General features: G+C 44.8%; 1 protein-coding gene across 7 annotated transcripts in view; it reads right to left on the bottom strand.

Annotated features, from left to right (window-relative positions):
* Positions 1 to 21,683, bottom strand: part of MYO6 (myosin VI) — a 924,144-nt gene that overhangs the window by 108,704 nt on the left and 793,757 nt on the right. The gene's annotated exons all lie outside the window — the stretch shown is intronic.

The following is a 21,683-nucleotide window of genomic DNA, read 5'->3' as shown; positions in this document are numbered from 1 at the left end:
TCATTTAAGAGGAAGAAGCCAATGTAAATGCCAAGAGTTAGCCAGTTCCATGAGATATGCAAATGGAATTTGATTATACTTAGTGTTAGCCACTAACAGTTAGTGGCTTGGAGCAAGAGTTTCCTGTTTTCATTCTTTCCTCTTAATTTAGTGGTTAGGAAAGATCGTGTTTGTGTATATACATTCAATGCAGGGGATTCCAGTCAGCCTCTTCATCCATTGATTTGCTGTAGAGTCATCCTAATTTGGTTGTATGACAGAAGCAAGTATGGCTAAACAACGGGTGCTTCTACTACATGCTCCAACAAGAACGCGTTCCTTTCCCAAGCATGCATATACCACACAATTTCGTGGTAAAGGCATGACTGGTAAAGGGATGTCTGGCAAAGATTGCACTGAGCCCTAAAAACTGCCCATCCCTAAAAACTACCCTGCCAGAGCCCTAAAAACGACCCTGCCCAAGCCCTAAACACTACCCTACCCTCTCTTCTGAGCCCTAAACACTACCCCAAACCTCCTGAGCCCTAACCACTACTTTGACCCATAGAACCCTAAACCCGCGAACCCCATGAGCCCCTAACACTACCCCGACACCCTGACCCCTAAACACAACCCGACCCGATCCCTAAACACTGCCCGACCACCTGCTGAGCCTAAAACACTACTCAACTCCCCTTGAGCTCTAAACACTACCGACCCCCTCCCAAGCTCTAAAACGACCCCAAGTCCAACCCTAAACACTACTCGGACCCCCCCTGATGCCTAAACACTACCCGACCCCCCTATGCCTAAACACTACACCAACCCCTTCTGAGCCTGAAAAACTACCCGACCCTCATGAGTCCAAGAAACAGCCCGTGTTGTTGCGTGCTTATCTAGGATCCTGATCGATACTGTGACCTTATGCCCCTATTCGGCTATAAATCCATTTATTCCCTATATTGGCATAACCGTTCAAGTGCGATATTCAGAAAGTCATCTCTGGCCTCACACGAACAGAGCCACATTCCAGAATAGTTCTCTGCCACTTCCTTTGCAACCAATTAGTGCAATGACAGAGCAGAAGTCACTATCTGATATTCCTAGATTAACACTCCGAGTTCTTCAACAAGATAAAAACTCAGCAAACCTGGAAATCCCCGCTTGCTGTATTTTGATTAGTAATAGAACTCTAATGAGCAACTGATAGCTTTCACTTCCTAGTGACATCTTTAATTGACGTCTTATGTCCAGCAAACTTACGTCAAACCAGGCACCTGTCAGGTATAAATATTACCAACGTTGCCTTAAGCAATTGCCTGTTGCTAGCTGTCTGCTGCTGCGCCCTCCGTTGTTAGCTGAAGCTAGCACCCTGTTGCTGCAGCCTGCTGCCCATCGCCTGAAGCTGCTGATACCATTATCGCTGCTAAGCGCGAACGATGGTCTGGTGAAACTAGGAGCTGAACAGCCGTCCCTCTGCGAAGAAGCCCAGCAGATGCCAGCTGCCCGCGGACGCTGTCCCCCCTCCTCCTCCTCGACGCGCTGAAGATAGACGCTGTCTTTCTCCTGCAGAGAAATCCAGCTCCCGCGTTTCTGGTCTGCCCTCGCGGGTGACTGGGATACCAAGTTCCCCCTGAAGGAGATACCAGACCTCCATCATTCTATTCAGAGGTATGGTGTTGACTAAACCCTTAGTGAGAATTCTTGAAGCAAACCTTGGCAAAACCAACTTAACTTAAGCTACTTACCTACTCCCCTTCCACGTGTTAGGCTTAGGTCAGGCACACTGGGGTAGGCGTAGTTAGAAGCACCAGTTGAGTATTTTAGCCTAATGTATATATGAATGTATATATGTTTTATTACTTTTAAACCATTGTATGGCTAAGAAACCATATCAATGCTTTTATAGTATTATTTCGCAATACTTATCTTACTGTATGTACTTTTTATCATAACAAGTCTTGCAATTGTGGCAATACATTTCTCTTGTACGAGAAGAAAGACTGTTCAATAAATGTTAACCCTTTATTGACAAACGCCCGTCTCTCTATTCTCTACATATTGTGAAAGTAATCTGCACTAACCTGACTGAGTAAAATAACTGTCTATTGTTTCACACGACCCTAGAGATTGACTCTTGATCTGAGGAGCAAAGTTGTCATGTTGCACGGTTGTTGGAAAACTGAATCCCTTCTTGTCTGTGCCAGGGAAGCTGATCACTTCCTATTTCAGTCAAGAAAGTTTCCAGTGACCTCTGAGCTAGTTGGTAACAAACCCAATTAAGTTTAGCATAGTAAGTAGAGGCCTGGAAGATCCGCACTTCTACGTCGATACTACTGTTTATGTTATTCCAATGCGCAGGGCCTAGTGGGAAACTAGGAACTACACTACATGGCGCCCAACATTTGGTAAGGCGATAAACTAGCGCAAGACGTTAGAGTAATTCAGTCGTGCATATTTCACACAGACCCCTTTCTCCCGTAAATACTCCAATAGACGTCTGGAGTGGGTGAAAGGTTAAAATCTGCCCGAACTCAGTAGGAAGAGATTCCTATGTAAAGCTCTGGTTTATTCAACGTTGAAGGATACAGTGTTCCAAAATATTGTGCACCTAATCTTTGTCTCCTTGGAGACCAACTCTGCAAACCTTGCATTTATACAATGCCAGGAGAAAACGGAACCACTGGGGCCGCAGCAGATGCGACTCAGCAGGGTCCCGAACACACTGACCCGGATGCAATTATCATCCCGGTCCACTTAAGAAAATCTATAACTTTAAAACTTATAGAAAACGGACTGACACCACAAGGTGGTACAGTAATTTTCGTGATAGAGGCTCACGAATATCGGCAGACAGAGGTATTCTATTCATGGATAAACTTTCCAGCGGCAAACGCTACAACAAAAGAGTTTCACTATTACAAAATAGAGGAACCTCCGGAAGAGTACGCTCCTTTCGAGGAGACTGAAATCCCACTAAAATTCCAAGAGCACCTGCTCTGGTTTAATGGCGCACTAAAACATAATGATCATATTACCAGGCTCGGTCCACTAGGTAGACCAGGAGCAACGTGGCCGGTTCTAGCCGGCTACACACCACATCCTGACATTGCAAAAATGTCTAAAGAAGAACTCTTAGTTAACATAAGAGAATTAACAAAAGCATATAGAGAGTTAGTAAAATTATTTATTAAAAATAATTCAAACACTCCTAAAAAGAGCTGGGATGGAAATAAACAATCCACTCCCAAGGAAAAGTTTTCCAGTCCAGAGGAAGGTCTCCTCAACGGAGGGAAAGAACTCCGACTCGAGAACACCAGTCTCCCCAGAGGGAGCCCTCTGAGAAAAGATATAACCTTAGAAATAGGGATAATCTGAAAAAACCTGATAGATATCAAAGTATTGATACACGTCCCTCTCGATCTTTTTTGCAGAAATCGGAAAGAAGAGGACGGTCAGACCCAGGAGAGCACACCAAGTCCAAAGACAAGGAACCTGCTCAGAGTAAAAAAAATCTCAATTTTCAAAAAAGAAGGTAGCCAGTATTAGAGTAATCAACCATGCCGAGAATACTGAGGACACAGTTGAAAAACGGGGAGTGGGCATTGACAATGTTGGACAGTGCAGCAGAAATCAGTATAGCGCGCAAGATCTTGATGAGTCATCTGGAGACAGTGAACACGAATGAATACATTCAGGTTGAAACTGCCGACACCAGACTTAGCGAGCCCCATAAAATATACGAAATAACATTGCGTATAGAGGGTGAAAAGACTAGGAAAATAAAGGGTCTATTTTGGGATAAGCTCTCAAAAGGCTATGATATTCTGTTAGCTGAAAAAGATTGGCCCCCAGAGTTTGTCAGGGAGTGCCCTCGTGGCGAAGAAATGATTATGCCTGCCTTCTCGAATCACATTCCGATTCACAAAAAATATACTTATGCAAGGAAATCGGCTGTAGCCCAGGCACCGGCATTATATAAAAATCATGTAGGATGGGATGAGGACTCTACTCCTCACAAAATCCAATTAAAAAGTGAACCAACTGCCCAACGGCAGTATCCCATTAAGCAAGAAGCTAAAAAACAGGTCAGGGAGATCTTAGATCAACTTGAATACCAGGGGGTGATTGAAACATGCACCTCTCAAATGAACAATCCTTTGTTTCCTGTCTCCAAGCCAGACAATTCATATCGTCTAGTTTTGGACTACAGACACCTTAATGCATGTTGCAAAACATTTGCAGTACAAAACTCTCATAGTGCAGCCTTAATGAATAACATAGTTAGGAAAAAATATAAAACGACATTAGACATATCTAATGGTTTCTTTTGTCAAAACATTGCACCAGAAAGCAGATATTTGACCGCTTTCTCAGCATTTGGGTCACAGAAAAAATTCTGTCGACTCCCACAGGGGTTCAAGAACAGCCCAGGACTATTCTCAGCTAGGGTAACAGAGTTACTACAAATATATGATGATGAGGCATTATCTTACGTAGATGATATCTATCTCACAGACGACGACTTGGATACTCACTTGAAAAGAGTGAACACCATTATACTTGGGTTCGCAGCAGAGGGTTACAAATTCAACTTTAAAAAGTCCCGAATTGCCCATCTGACAGTACTATTCTTAGGGTACGAATTATCAAGTGAAGGGAAAAGCCTAGCGGACAACTTCTTAGAGAAGTGCGCTGTACTTCAAGCTCCAAAAACGCTGAAGAATTTACAATCCATACTAGGTTTTCTGAATTTCGGAAGAACTTACATTCTAAATTACGCAGAGAGGGTTAAACCTCTTTACGAACTAATTAAACCCGATTTTAAACAAATCAATTGGACTCAAAAACACACAGAAATTTTGAGATCACTGCAAACAGACATGTTAGCTAAAACAAAATTAGATACACGTGACAATACACGCGGTCTTGTAATCCGAGTCATCCCAGGAAGATGCGGATTCACGTACCTAACCTCTAATGAGGGAGAAAAGGTACCAATTTCAATTAAATCTCACTTGTACACACAAGCAGAAAAAACATTCAGTAACACAGAAAGAACTGTGAAAGCAGTGCAAATTGCATTAGCAAATGAACGAGAACTAGCACACGGCAAAAGGATTAATATCCTGACAGCGGAATCCGCCTTCGAGGCGCTATTCAGCCCAGTAAACCTGCCTACAGTGTCACTGGATCCGAAAAGGATACAGTGTGTAGATTCTCTAGGAGCGGAAGATGTGAAATACTATTTCGCCCCGCAATTCAAAGAACTGAATGATTTAGAATATGAAGAAGAATATCCTCTGCCAATCGAACTTCTGCCTCTCCCACAATACGCCTGTATAATCTATACAGATAGTTTTGTACAGCATTTCAACGTAGAGAGCAAATCCTACAATGCAGCATGCGCGATTATTAAAGGTCGTTGGCTGTGCGGTAAATTCAGACCGAAAGTAACAAAAACTGAATCTGTAAGAAACTGTTCGGTTCAGAGAACTGAAATCAGATCTTTAAAGATGGCGCTCGAAAATGCAGAACGTGAATTCCCGACACTTATCGTGTGCGATTCTCATTTTTGCGTCAACTCTTACAATAATAAACTGCAGAGTTGGATTGAAAACGATTACAAAGATGACACAAGTGCCACAATAAAGCATAAATTGCTCTGGAAACAGGTAGCTCTTTTACACAAAGAACTACAAAAGACTCACGTGATACATGCACAGAGTCTTCAACGTGAAGGCGTTCACGTTGCAGGGAATTCATTGGCTAACACAGCCATAGCGGAAGCAACTAAACCGGCTTCCGTAGCCACAAAAAAGCGTACAGAAAAATACATAGACGGGGAAACCATGCTGGCAGTTAAAACGACCGTAAAAGGCGACTGTGCAGCACTGCCCGTGAACTATCCACTCATTTATGCATACGTAATCGATGCAAACTCCGTTCCTTTTGCTCGAATCCCTGGAGTGGGGGACAGAGTAATTCCAAACAGGAGCAGGAGGGGCTTCCTCTTATTGGAAGCACACATGGGGTTGGGTCTGAGACACCAAACAATTAAAGACTCTCTGAAAGAATTACAATCAGAGTACTGGTGGCCAGGAATGAGCATAGATATTCAATGTTTTGCTCAAAATTGTGAAGACTACAACAGAGATCGCAGTAATGAACAGGCCAGTGTAGTTTCAGGATCCCTGCTAGACAGCATAAGGCGGTCTATCTGCGCAATCAAAGAAGAGAAGCGCGTCCCATTGTACACAGTTAAGGCTAAACACACTTAAAAAATGTAGCCTCCAGCGCTCGGCTGATGCCTAGAACTGTTATAAGAGAGATCTGCGAGTCTTTATCGGCACATACGCAATCACCACGTTCCATTCTGACCAGGGTCCTGCTTTCAGCTCTCGAGCTTATAAGGAGGCCATGGCCAGCATGGGAATTGGGTTGCGGTATTCTTGTCCGTCGCACCCCGAAGGGAATAGTGTGGTTGAAAGAAAAAAACGGGACATAAAGCGATCTATAACAGCGAAGGTATTAGGTTCAGGCGCTGGGAGGGTCAAACATCTAATAAGTGTCCAGAATAGTCTTAATAACTTGCCAAGAAATTCTCTAAAAGGTTTCAGCCCATACGAACTATTGTTCGGAATTAGAATGAACATTCAGGACCTCGATAGTCAGATGTCAGTGGTACAAGAAAAAACAACGCACTTTGATGTAAAGGATCGTTTGGCTGTTTTACAGGAACTGAATGAAACAAGAAAATCCTTAAGCAACATAAAGTTAAAGCAACAGCCATCTACCACTGACGAGGCACCACAAGCAACAGCCCCAGCAAGGCCTGTCTGGATTCCAAAGATTGGGGATCTAGTCAGAGAAAAAATCGCGGTGAAGAAGGAATTTGGGCCTTCTTACAGAAAAGCAGTACCTGTCTTGGCAGTCACCGGAACAAGATCAGTAGTACTACCGCCCCTTGCTGGTAAAAAGGAGAACAGAGTCGTGTCTATCGACCTAGTAAAACCACAAGCATGTGGCCTATAATCAACAGTAGGCCCAGTGGACTCCCGAGAAACAACAGAATACCCAAACTTGCAACAATCCAAGAGGTTCAAACTGAAAGACATCACATTCGATCAGCCTGCAGTGCACAGTGAAGGACTATGCAATAATGCCATGGAACTCGTGCCTCTTGAGACACAGATTGAAACGGTTCGTCAAGAAACACCAGTCTACAATAATGTGGCATCAGAAAATGCTACCGAGAGACAAATTGGAAATCCAATCCCAACAATTGACAGAACTGCCTCTGGTTATTTCATCAACTTCGACAACTTCTCTGAAGATCAAAACGACCCGAAGTGATGCCAGAAACAAAAAAGACTTTTAAAGAAAAAGCAATGGAACTCTTTCATCAACTGAAGGAAATCTACCTTATTTCCCCTTGGCTAGAGTTCTGGTTCGGTCTAGGTGTATTTTTCCTCCTGCTTTGGCTCATCATGGTACTTTGTTTGGGAAAATTCATTGAGGGAAAATATAGTACAATGGACACAGCAAGTCAGAACATCAACTTAGTCCTGAAACCACACAGATCATCCCACGTGAAGAAAAGAGAACTGTCAACAGTAAATGTCACAGCAATTCCAATACCTGGTGGGGTAGTATGGGAGAAAACTGACTATGAGATCTATGGTCCGGTCGAAATCCTGAAGTATCCTCATCAACTGAAGGTTTCCTTAAGTGACTTTGTAAAACCTAGTACATTCTCTGATGATTGGGACTTTAACAGTATTAATGACATGATGTCTGATTTAGTAATGTCAGCTAGATTCACAGAACATGATTATTTACAAGGTTCATCTAGTTATGAGCAATTATTCTGTTATACACATTATGGTGATCATTACTTGCATAAATCTGCACAGCCTAGAAATGTTTTTATGTATAATCAATGGGAACATTGTGCTACACCACCTAAAAGCAGTTCTAAAGCATTTTTTGAGAAATTCAAATACTTCTCAGGGTTTAACACCAGTGATGCAGAAACGTTTTATTACAAACTGTTAGATAAAACAGGAATGAAAACAATGCCGACAAACACTAAATTAATATATTCAGAAGCATTTTATGAAAAAATGATGACATTTGGTTTTGATTATTGGAAAAATAACATTGAAACGAAAACCATTTGGGGTACAAAAGATTGACAGGTACAAGGCCTTGAAGCACTATTCAGAACCTGCATGATACCAGAACAAATGATGTTTTTAAATGACACAATACACCAAACATCTTGTCTTGGCCTAGCTAAGATCAAAGACCTTAAAACACCGTCTATACCAAAGCCAATACCTGAAAATACGACTACAGATATTGAGTTAGACGTGTCACAAATTTTACATTTTAACAGAACACATCCTGATTGGAAAAAGTGGTTAATCTGGCCTATTGACACAAACAACTGTCAAGATAGATTCCTGAACAAAACACAGGGGTTAACAATGACCAGACTAGACCCTAGATACTCCCAGAGACAACATCCAGGGATAGTAACAACATACAGTGTAGGGAAACTCTGCCTAGAATGGCTAACATCATCCACACTGGCTGAAATTAAGCAACACTTGTCTTTACTAAAAGATGGTGCTGATTTGCGCGATTTCATTCTTGGACCACGCAAACAGCGTCAAAAGCGTTTCATAGCGACCAGTATCTATGCTGCGTACAACGAGGCTTGGAAAGTCACACAAATTGAAACAGCTGAAAAAATACAAGAAATTGATCGTATTAATTTGGAAAAATCACTTTCTGTAGTGGACAATGGGTTAATGACTCTGTCCTCCAGAATATATTCGTTGGACAATATTGTATCCTCTGCCTTTGATGTGATAGACAGAGACTTGCTAATGTTACAACATGGCCAATCTCAATTACGTTCTATTGTACAATTGGGCTGGACGCTGCAAAATCTTCGTTCAGGCTATGTGCCTTGGCGTTTAATCAACACAACGTCATTATTTTCCATTTTTAACCTTACTGATAAACAAATCAGTTTGGCACAGAAAGGAGCAGACTATACAATCCTGAGCATCGAAAAACTTGAGAGATTACCATTGACAATGTCAGAAAGTCCTGTCATTGAATGGATAATACACGGAATTATCACTATTCCGATAACAACTTTCCGATTTAAAAAATGCCTTGAATACATACCTACTGGCCAGTATGAACGATTGGATAAAGGATATGTAAAATCAGAATGGAAATTACCATACACACATTCTTGCTATAGGGACAGCAACAAAAATGTATTTCTTAGTGGTGAAAATTGTAAACATTCACTAAGCGGTACACTTTTGTGCCAGGGTATTAATTTACACGGAGCTTGTGATGGAAATTGTAACAACCTTTCATGCCACCAGCTTGTCACACCTGCAACTCAGATAGAGCCCTTCTTTATGCAACTTGCAAACGGGAGTTACATTCTTAGAACGGATCACAGATGTTGTGGCCTTGTTCCAGGGAAAAGTTATCTAGTAAGAGTAACATCCATGGTCAAATGTTGTATGCAGGCATGGTTTCCGAGCGGGCTTGCAGACACAGAGACTCCCATCTGGCCTCGTCTGAATCTCTATTCTATACGAATTGATACTTTAAGCAAAATGAAGTCTGTGCTTTTGCAGACAACAGTGCCCATAACGTCATCAAAAGAGACGTATGATCTTCTAGTTGCAAGGACAGCTACTGAAGTTCATGAACTTTTATCAACAAATTGCCCCGTGCATTTCGTAGAAATGCTTAGCCAACTCCTTAACATGTCTAGTGCCACAGGCATCCCAGGCATATTTAAGACGATTTTTAAGGGACTGCTAACACCTTTCCAAGCAATTTTGGGAATCGTTCCTAATTTTGTCCACTCTGTTTTTGGCGGCATACCCTTATTTTTGGGACTTGTAGCAGGGATTTTATTTTTGACCGTCCTGCTTCGTTATGGCAAGCCAAAGCTCAGACATAGCTCCCATGGGAATGGAAGAGACAATCCTAGCAATACGCTACCGGGACAGGATAACTAACGTCCTTGGATTGGCCAGGCTGAGAGATCTAAACATGACCTGGTTCCTTTCATTCAGACCTATATGGCAGAACTGTATCTTACCGGTACTTCGATGTATGCTATGCGGAGATGAGTGCGTGTTGGACATCTGTCTTTCACTTCCATCAGCAGTACCAATGGACGTCGATACTTTGCTCAGTCCGATAACGGCTCACGCATTGTGTTGTCCCCAGCGGCTACCAATCCTGATGACGGCATTCGTTGAGACTCCTGTACTACGACTAGGTGGTAACAGTGGAGCGAGTGACAAAAGCAACATCATCCCAGGTACGACCTTCTGTGAGCATTGCTGATCCGGACTATGATGACAGCAATCATTCTCACACCTACCAAGTTACAGCACTATCGAATTTGGTTGAACTGTCACCTGATTTTGTAGACCAATTCTTTGAGAGCCTGTCTGATATGATGTTCTCACCCGAACAGAAACAATAACTTTGGAGAAGCTTTCCGACACACAGCGTTCCCATGAACTCTGAATTCAGCCTTCAGTTTTGAACAACAAAAACTGCTAAAAGCGTTGGAACTCTTTTTCCCCGTTCAAGCATTAATTCTTTTGAATTGAACAATTTTTAATATTGACCCTTTTTTGGCACGAACAATTCTTTGCTTAACGTAAAAACTATTCTTAGAGAACAGAAGCTTCAAACTTCTATTTCTAAACACATCTAGAGACATAACAACCTTACACCAGCCTCTAGCACATTTATTGCAATGCATTTATATGTGATGATTTATCTCGCCCTTCTTCTGTTTCAGAGATATTTCATGTGTAGTTCTTTTTGCATAATCGTTCATTGATTTCATATGCAATAATTTTTGAATGATTTTTATGCTTCAAAAACGTACAGTACCTAAAATTTCACGTATTACATTATAAGCCTATTTCGAATGCATTTATGTATTTTGGGGTGGGCAATGTTACACATGCATCTTATTGCTCTAGTTTTAGTAATTTGATGGACATGAACCCGTGGAGTGGGTGTTGCGTGCTTATCTAGGATCCTGATCGATACTGTGACCTTATGCCCCTATTCGGCTATAAATCCATTTATTCCCTATATTGGCATAACCGTTCAAGTGCGATATTCAGAAAGTCATCTCTGGCCTCACACGAACAGAGCCACATTCCAGAATAGTTCTCTGCCACTTCCTTTGCAACCAATTAGTGCAATGACAGAGCAGAAGTCACTATCTGATATTCCTAGATTAACACTCCGAGTTCTTCAACAAGATAAAAACTCAGCAAACCTGGAAATCCCCGCTTGCTGTGTTTTGATTAGTAATAGAACTCTAATGAGCAACTGATAGCTATCACTTCCTAGTGACATCTTTAATTGACGTCTTATGTCCAGCAAACTTACGTCAAACCAGGCACCTGTCAGGTATAAATATTACCAACGTTGCCTTAAGCAATTGCCTGTTGCTAGCTGTCTGCTGCTGCGCCCTCCGTTGTTAGCTGAAGCTAGCACCCTGTTGCAGCAGCCTGCTGCCCGTCGCCTGAAGCTGCTGATACCATTATCGCTGCTAAAGCGCGAACGATCGTGTGGTGAAACTAGGAGCTGAACAGCCGTCCCTCTGCGAAGAAGCCCAGCAGATGCCAGCTGCCCGCGGACGCTGTCCCCCCTCCTCCTCCTCGTCGCGCTGAAGAGAGACGCTGTCTTTCTCCTGCAGAGAAATCCAGCTCCAGCGTTTCTGGTCTGCCCTCGCGGGTGACTGGGATACCGAGTTCCCCCTGAAGGAGATACCAGACCTCCATCATTCTATTCAGAGGTATGGTGTTGACTAAACCCTTAGTGAGAATTCTTGAAGCAAACCTTGGCAAAACCAACTTAACTTAAGCTACTTACTTACTCCCCTTCCACGTGTTAGGCTTAGGTCAGGCACACTGGGGTAGGCGTAGTTAGAAGCACCAGTTGAGTATTTTAGCCTAATGTATATATGAATGTATATATGTTTTATTACTTTTAAACCATTGTATGGCTAAGAAACCATATCAATGCTTTTACAGTATTATTTCGCAATACTTATCTTACTGTACGTACTTTTTATCATAACAAGTCTTGCAATTGTGGTAATACATTTCTCTTGTACGAGAAGAAAGACTGTTCAATAAATGTTAACCCTTTATTGACAAACGCCCGTCTCTCTATTCTCTACATATTGTGAAAGTAATCTGCACTAACCTGACTGAGTAAAATAACTGTCTATTGTTTCACATGACCCTAGAGATTGACTCTTGATCTGAGGAGCAAAGTTGTCATGTTGCACGGTTGTTGGAAAACTGAATCCCTTCTTGTCTGTGCCAGGGAAGCTGATCACTTCCTATTTCAGTCAAGAAAGTTTCCAGTGACCTCTGAGCTAGTTGGTAACAAACCCAATTAAGTTTAGCATAGTCAATAGAGGCCTGGAAGATCCGCACTTCTACGTCGATACTACTGTTTATGTTATTCCAATGCGCAGGGCCTAGTGGGAAACTAGGAACTACACTACAGTGTAAGTGCTTTTAACATAACATACCAGAACAGTCCTAAAATATACCCAACACCTCGTCAAAACTCGGACCCAGCCCAACTTACCTCACCGCGTCCTCTCCTGATTCTTCCTGTTCCTGTGCCTGCCATCCCCGCATCTAGACCGCACTCTGCCTTAACCACACATATGCTTGGTTAAGGCATGCTTATGTGTGATTAAGGCATGCATGGTTGAGCATGAGGGGAAATGGCACTGCCTAGCTCTGCCTGCATTGTAAAGGCCGTTTCCCTTCAGGTTTTGCTTTGCCTACCTCAGCATATAGCATGGGCCCATCCATACAAAAAGCAGACCCTTCAGTGCCAGGGACTACTGGATCAATGTGTGTTTTTTGTTTAATACTTTTTTTCCCCTTTTACTTAAAAATAAATAAATGAAGATGCGTGATTCTACACAAAGTACCTGTAGATGCGTCAAAATTCACAAGGCGAAACAGTTGCACAGATGGGAAGCGTTGAGATACAAAGAGATGTGTCAGTTCCTGAGTCCTTGGGGAGGTGATGCAACAGTTCTTCTGCATGCAGGAGAAGTGATGTGTCGAATCCGGACTGTAGGGGGAAGTGATGCGCCGACTCCAAGTTGGTTCTGGTCTGCGGGTGATGTGTGGGGAAAATTTTCCGCACTATATATCTTGTGCCAATGGGAAATTATATTTGTAAGATGTTACAAAGTACCTCCCATTTTATCCTATGGGCCAGATAGCCTTTCAATAGTGAAAAACGAAATTGGCAGTATTTTACTATCAGGATATGCCACACACACCAGTACATGTCCTACCTTTCACATACACTGCACCCTGCCCATGGGGGTACCTTGGGCCTACCACAGGGGTGTCTCACATGTAAGAAAAGGGAAGGTTAGAGCCTGGCAAATGGGTGCACTTGCCATGTCAACATGGCAGTTTAAAACTGTGCACAGACACTGCAATGGCAGGTCTGAGATACCTATCCATGGCTACTCATGTGGGTGGCGCAATCAGTCCTCCGGGCTCACTAGTAGTGTTTGATATATGCCTATCAGGGAAAACCAATTGTAATCACAATTTACACGGGGAGCACTTGCACTTTGACACTGATCAGAAGTGGCAAAGTGCCCAAAGCATCTAAGCCAACCAAAACGATATCCAGCACAGCATCAAAAATACAGGAGATAGAGGCAAAAAGTCTGGGGAAACCACACCAAAGATGCCAAGTCTAACAGCTATCAATTACTATTCTGAGGTTCTAAGCGTGGGTTGCCGGGAGGGGGTCTGAATTCGGCAGGCTAACAGGTGGGGTCTTTGATTAAGAGTATCTTGAGACAGTTGTTTTTCATCCATCTGGCAACTTCAGTCATAAAGGTGGAGAAACTGATCTGGGTGTTCGGCGTCTTGCTGGAGAGGGAGATTATGAGATGAGTGTTGTTAGCATAGGATTTGATATTTATTCCATGAGACAGATGATGATGGTGAGTGAGGTCATTTAGGCATTGAACAGAGTGATACTGAGTGTCAATCTTTGTATAACCCCGCAGAGGACGTAGATGGCATCCATGGTGAAGGGGGCCAGGCTGTCTGATTGGGTGCTGCCTTTAATGAAGGAGCAAGTCTAGCAAAGTGTTAGAGCTTTGATGCCGGCTGCTTGCAGTTGTTGGAAAAGGATGAGGTGGGAGAATGTATCTAAGGCTGCAGAAATATCCAGTAGGAAGAGGACCATAGTGTGCATGGTCATGCGGATGTTGTCCACCACGGTGAACAGGAAGGACTCTGTACTGTGTGTGGCCTGAATAATACAGATTGAGTGGTGTCAAGGAGGTGGTTGTCAGTGAGGTGTGCGGCTGGTGAGTAGGGGAGCAGGGGCCTCTGCCAATAGCTGATTAACGTCTTTGGGTCTGCCAAGGTAAATTTCTAGACTGTGCAGGATTGGGCTGCAACCACAAGGCTCTAGTTTTAAGTTTGTTCTATCCTGTGCTCTTCGAATCAGTGAATTCAAATTGTCCAATTTAGAATCTATCCCGGCTATCAAACTTGCCACAATTTGCAGAATGTTGATTTGGGCGTCAAGCTTGTCTGCGTGCATTAAGGCTGTGCCTGTCATTGAAGGGAGGGTCTCATTGATCAGTGATAGATGATTAGAGATCACTGGTATCTTCTCCCCCTTATCCGCGCAGCTGCTCGCGGACATTGGAGACTGGACCGTTTTGTCGTGTTCCGGGGTGCTCCATCGTAACAAGTTCAAGGGCTGTTTTTGTATTAGGCCAGGTGAATTTGGATTTCCTCCTTCGATTGCCGTGTAGATGCTATCAGGCACATCGGATATGATTGCTCCGTTTGCTGAGGGTCTTCCTTCTCTGACAGCATGTGTGCTATCAGGCTCATCAGTTGTAGGTTCTCCGTTTGGGGTAGGACACAGCTGAAGGCCCTCCAGTTGTTGATGGTTTAGAACTGTGGTAATTGTAAGGGGAGACTTAAGTAAAGCTGTGTTCAAAACTACTGATTTGGAGAATGTTCGGCCTCGATGCGTTGTTATTATTGGTGAGAGAGGAATGCCAAGTGCCCGAGAGGCTGTGGGTTTTAAAGGCTGCCCATCCTCTGTTGCCCTATCGGTGGGTGGGCTATTTGGAGTCCGGTGGGATTCTGCAGGGTTGGATGGTTTAAGGTTGAGAAAATCTCTTATGTCTCTATTGCCTGCGGTCCCATTAGGAGTGTCTTTCACACTGGGACAGGGCTTGTGAACAGGTGGCTTAGGAGTACTCCATGGTGAGGCTGTTAGGCCCGGAACTGAGAGTTCTGACGGTGCACCCGGGGACGTGGGCGTAGCTTCTGTTGCTCCGGCTATGCCTGTGTATACCCCGTCCAGGACTCCAGGGGCCCTGGCCCTAACCCTTGGTAGGAGCTCCCTGTTCCTGGGGGGTAGAATACCTTTGCCTTCTGTCTCCTGGCTGATCTGTGGGGACGAGGCCTATCCTGTAGTTGTACTAAATTAGAGTTTCTGGTCCTCATGGTTTGCCAAGTTGATTGACTTGCCTTCTCTTTAGTGTGGTGGGGGCAGTGGGAGCAGTGATGTGGTAATGAGGGCTAAAATAATCAAGTCAATCTCCCCTTTAGTGGTGCCAAGGCCTGAGTGTTTTCTCCTTGCTGCGACCAGCGCTGGTGGGCAAGGGGAGGGGGAGGGGGGGAAGGGGGAAGACGTCTCACTCTGCGTGAGTGATAGAACTTTCGCACCCCTCCTGTAACTTGCCTGACGCTGCTGCTGCTGCAGCCGCTGCTGGTATGCTGGTGCCAATGCTGTTCTCTCCTATGGAGGGGCAGGATATGATACCTCCAACGTTTTGCCTGCATTAATTGTCTTGCCCCTGCTCACAAATCGCTGTAAAGGTGTAAAGGTGTATCTTATTTTAGTGAAAGTGAAGTTGTCGATCAGCTTCTGCCGTCAAATCATCTCTATGCCTCCGTGCCTCCACAACAGGTTGTCTTTGTTGCCTCGGTGCCAGGTACCAGCAGCTCAGGACCACTGCTGGAAGTAACTGGTAACTTCACTTTCTCCTTGCTTTGTCTTCTAATTCTTTTATTTCTTTTGTACTGTAGGCTACCACCGCAGCCTTCTGCCGCTACAGCTCCCCTCGCTTAGGCCAGGCTTAAGCAATCCGCTGCGCTCCGCTGCAGCGCCCTGGGCCCTTTTCCCGGCAGTAGGCAGTAGGCAGTGGTGCCGGCCCCCCCCCGGGCTCCCCAGACCCTCCGAGCCCCAAAACCGCGGGACACCTCTGCCTCTGGAAAGAAGTCAAGTGCGGCAGAGTGCAGCCGGGAGATGGGTGAGAACGGGGCAGTTGTTAATTTATTTGATTTAATTACTAAGCCCTCCCCGCCGTCTCCGCCATCGCCTCCGTACCATCAAAGGCCGAGCTCTCCTCACCTGCGATGCGGGGAATCGAGATGCCGCAGAGAGGGGTGACCGGCGGGACGAAGGCTGTAAAAGGCTGTAAAAGTTCTCCTCGTCACAAGGCTCCCAGGGCTCACAGTAGCCCCGCTGTAGCCCCGCTGATGGTCTCGGCTGGCTGGTTTGGCTCAGCTCGGCTCGGCTGGCTCGTGTTGCGGCTCGTTGTGGTTCTCGAGCAGAGAGCCGGCGGCCTGTGTCTGTGTTGCCAGCTCGTAATGGAGTCTCAGGCTCTCTGGCGTTTCTGGCGTGTTGGAGCTCTAGCGACCTCTACTGGACGCAGGAAACAGTCTGCCAAGGGTTTCTTGAGGAAATGGGACTACTGTGGGGTGTGTCAGCCATCTGGTTAGGTGGCTGTGATGATTGAGACATTCAGGATAGGGGTGCGGGCTGTCCTGATGAGGCCCAGTTATTTAATTAAAATGCGGTCAGGCGGGGGCCAAATGGTGCTCTGGTAGGGAATGGACCACATGGGTGTTACAGTTTCTTGAGTGGTGATGGTGGGCCAGGTGGTCAGAGTAGTCATCTGGATATTGATAGCAATTACTTGTTGCCACTCCTGCCATTTCTCCTGGCCCGGGAACCCCTCTCAATAGCCATTAGGAGATTCAAGGTAGGTATTCTGCTGCAGGACAAGTCAAATCCTTCCTGCTGTGCTAACTACTTATAATACTAACATAGTTCCTGGATTTAATGGCCAAAATCTGCTCTTTCTCTGAGTCTTTCTGTGTATAAGTTCAACTCTGAGTAGTAAGGAGCTACCCAAGACTAGCACCACCACCATGTCTAGCCTATATGTCAACTGTTTGCAATGGATCTCTAAAGTCAGAAATACTTGAGTATCTTGCTGATTAGGGGTTTGGAAAACATTGTTGAGGACAATCTCAAGCCTCTAATTTCCACACACAGAATGATTTTACCCGCTGGTCAAATATAGAGCTCTGTCTGTGGAGTAGGACATATGTTATTAGGATGAAAGTAGCACCACGCTACAACTACTTGTTCAGTATGTCACCAATGGTGTAGCAAGGATGCCATAGGCCCTAGTGTATAAAAGGTAACAGCCCCCTCACTACCAGTATGGTAGTAAAAAACAGCAATAATCAGGGTTCAGTGGGCCCTACAGGCCTCTGGGCCCTGCTGCAACTGCACCTGCTGAACACTTGCTAGTTATACCCTTGGATGTTATCTCTCCTCATCCTCAAACAATTACTGAACTGCAAAGATGCAGACATCAAGGCATTTGTTTGGGTGGAACACAATTGAGATTGAGGCTGCTTAGTATCAATGCCCATACCACTTCTAAAAGGGCTATGTCTTCCTTGACCTCAATCGCCTACCCCCTAGATGAACCTGGAAAGGATGCATTAAGAGGTACGCGAAAGTTGGATATGCCATATGCACATAAGATACTCCCTTGGCCTTTATCCAGTCAAGTATCAAGTTCCGTTGTGGTCAAATAGAACGACGCACACAAGCTGATGCTAATTGTCTAAAGACTTCACTTTGGTTGCTCCTACATGGCTTAGTGCAAACATATGCTTAGGTGGTCCATGGATTCAGTGGAAGAGCCGGAAGGGCATCATATGATGAGACTATCTGGTTGCCCATCAGTATTAAGAAGTACCAAGGCCCTTAACCAGTTTCTTTAACCATCTCATTAAAAAAGAAAACAATATCTTGAAAAATGGGGATCTCCCAGAGGGGTGATCTAAGGTCTGTACAATCGCCCCACTGCCAAAGTTTCTCTAAACCAACTCACCAGACCACTCACCTTCTGTGGCAAAATTTGCCTGCCTAGAGCTACATCCCCAACAAATGGTCAGCCCCGCTTACTACCTAGTATCGGTTTCTCTGGGAGGTCACACTAAAATTCCCATACTTTATGACCTTGCACAATTAGTCTGAATGTAGTCACTCTTAATGCTGAAGGTATCCGCACCTGGACCAAGAATAGCTATGTATACTATGGCACTTATTGTAAGACCAACAATATTGGCCTTAAGTGTAAGTTCAACTACATGGTACACATAGCTCACTCATACAAGCCTCAATTCACCTTGCCATTTTACACAGCATGACAGACATGCCTGGTCTCCCAACACAAGGATGCAGTTGCCTGGCAATTGCCCCAATGATGGCCCAGACCAGTATCTTAGAACACTGGTAGAGTGTAACTGAATCCACTATGAAGGAATGGATGACCAACATGTTCATTGATCAAATTACTTTGCTTGAACAAGTGTTGTCTGTCTCTGGATACTAACACATCTCAGACAACCTTCTGCCTCCTCCATGTTAAATTTCTTATTCAATATTTCACTGCACACTCACATGCTAACCCATATTCAAAGACAACTTCACTCTTCAGTTCATGCCAATCAAGAATGCATGTCTCAATCATTTCTTTATCCAAAAAATTGCTATTATCAAAGCCAATATCCCCGCTCCTTCCCCTTCCTTTGTGGACCCACAGTGCCCTCCCCCAAAGGCTCATCTCATTGCCTTTCCACCTCTTACTCAAGAATCTCTGACTGCTATAATCCCACTTGTCAAATCTGGCTCCCCTCTGGATCCCTGCCCGGCCCACATTCTTCGTCACATCTTCCTTAGCTGTCCTGACCCCCCTCTCCACGCTCTTAATAGTTCCCTCTCTCAGGGCGTGGTACCTGAATCACTCAAATCTGCCGTCATCGTCCCCATATTGAAAAAACCGGGCGCTGATCCCTCAGTTCCAGCTAATTTCCGCCCCATCTCTCTCCTGCCGTTTCTGGCGAAAGTTCTCGAGCGCCATGTTACTTCTGCCTTGAGCTCTTTCGTGGAGAAGAACGGGGTCCTTGCCCCCCGCCAGGCTGGGTTTCGCCCCGCACACTCTACGGAGTCCGTAGTACTTTCGGTCCTTGACAACCTCAGGGAGGGTATGGACACCAACCAACCTCAGGCCTTAGTCCTCCTCGATCTCTCAGCCGCTTTTGACACGGTGGATCATTCCATCCTGCTCTCCCGTGTCAGGGCGGCGGGGATCGGGGGTACGGCTCTGGTCTGGCTGTCCTCCTTCCTGAGGGACCGCACCCAGGCTGTCCGCCTGGGTGACTTCACTGCGGACTTCCGTAATGTTCAGTGCGGGGTTCCCCAAGGCTCCTCCCTTTCCCCCCTCTTATTCAACCTATACATTTCCCCTCTTATTTTTTCACTGCAACAAATGGAGGTCGCCGTATTTAACTATGCGGACGACCTCCAGCTTGTCTTTAACCTCTCTTCTTCCCCTGACTCTGCTCTCAACTTTCAAACCATCATGATTCACATCCGGGACTGGATGAACCACAATCATCTCAAGCTCAACCCAGACAAAACTGAGCTGGTGTTGACGGGTGGTTCACCCAGCCCCTGGTCCCCTTTCTTTTGGCCCCCTTCCCTTGGCCCCCCGCCTGCCCCCTCGACCTCAGTAAAAACTCTTGGCATCAAGCTTAACTCCCAACTCACTCTTCACTCCCAGGTCAGCTCTGTGGTTTCCTCTTCCTTTCTGGCACTGCGCACCATACGCAAGGTGTCCCGTTTCTTTTCATTTGATGCACTTAAACTGATTACCCTTGCCATGGTCGTGTCCCGCCTGGATTACGGCAACGCCCTATATGCAGGGATCCCTGCATATAGTCTTCGGCGGCTGCAGCAAATCCAAAACCAGGCGGCGCGCCTGGTGTTTAAACTCCCTAAATCCCATCATGTCACTCCCCTTCTGAAATCCCTCCACTGGCTCCCGGTCTGTGCCCGTGTCCAGTTCAAGCTTGCCTCTATCACTTTTCAGGCTCGACTGGGCACGGCCCCGGCTTTCATTTCATCCGAAATTATTCCCTATGTTCCCACTAGGGAACTGCGGTCCTCTACCCAATCACTTCTCACGGTCCCACGGTTCCGGAGGAAGAAATGGGGAGGCTCTAAGTTCGCGACCCTCGCCCCGATATTCTGGAACTCATTGCCTTTGGAGCTCAGAGCCTCTACCTCGTACCTACTGTTCCGGAAACAGCTTAAGGCTCATCTTTTTGCTAAATTTTTTAACTAACTCCCCCAGCTTCTCCCCCCAGGTTTAGCCATCTGTCAGTCTAGCGCCATGAAGCCGCTGGTGTACGTGCGCTCTATAAATATTTTTAAATAGAAATAGAAATAGAAATCTTATTACTCTCGCCCTTCAATCTCTGCCGCACAGTCGCCAGACGACACAGGAACTCAAATGCCCAAGACCATTCCTCTTCCTGAGAAGAGCCAGTGTCCTGCTCTGCTAATATTACAGACCCATAATCCCGCACCCTCACATATAATCTCGTAGACACTTCAAAGGGTTGCAACACAGGATCAGGTTATTTACCCCTCCAATACACCCTCACCACTGTTGTTTTTCCCATTATTGAATTAGACTTGAAGATATTGTCCATAAATTGAGAAATTTGCTGACAGAATTGTTGTTTGCCTGATGTATTTGTTACCTTGGAAAGTGCAGTTAGTAGGTGTATCTGGTGCCTATCTGCCAGTTTCTAACACTTAAACTTTCAGGGAAACCTAAACATCAATAACAGAAGGTACATACTTTTAAAGCTGAAGGTAGGTCTCTCTCATACAAAGGACAGTTAATATATTTTCTAGTGTTTATCTTTCAAGAAAGTAGGGAGTTAGTTACACAGAGATCACTTCAAGGCATATCACTGTCACTCAGAGAGGTGCTAAACCTCCAGGACAGACACCTAAGATACTCCTATTTGTGTTTAGATCTCAATTCCAACCTGCAGAAGCCAGTGCCCAGCAGAGTGACAAGGCAGAGGAGTGACATCTGGTGTGTCTGTTTTCTCTTTTACCACATTGCCCTTACCCAACTTCTACTATTTGCCTCACATATTTTACTGTGTGCAGTAAGTATTAGTTGTTGTTGTTGTAGAGTTTAAAAAGTGCACCATTCCCATTGGATCTAGGACACAAGGTTAGTGTTTTCTGACAACAATGTTTTTAGACAACTGACTATTTTGTAAACCAAAACTTAAAAAGTGCCTGGAGGATAGTCGGAGGGATGGTAGAGTAGTCTTCAAAGCTAGTCTCAGACTTAGAAGTAGAAGGGACCTTCAGTTTACTTAAGGCATTTTTTTTCTCTAAATCTTTCCGTCTATTTT

Source organism: Lissotriton vulgaris, chromosome 6, assembly GCF_964263255.1.
Source record: "Lissotriton vulgaris chromosome 6, aLisVul1.2, whole genome shotgun sequence".
NCBI lineage: Eukaryota > Metazoa > Chordata > Amphibia > Caudata > Salamandridae > Lissotriton > Lissotriton vulgaris.
The sequence above is the reverse complement of the archived record's forward strand: the minus strand, read 5'-3'. Positions and strand labels throughout refer to the sequence as shown.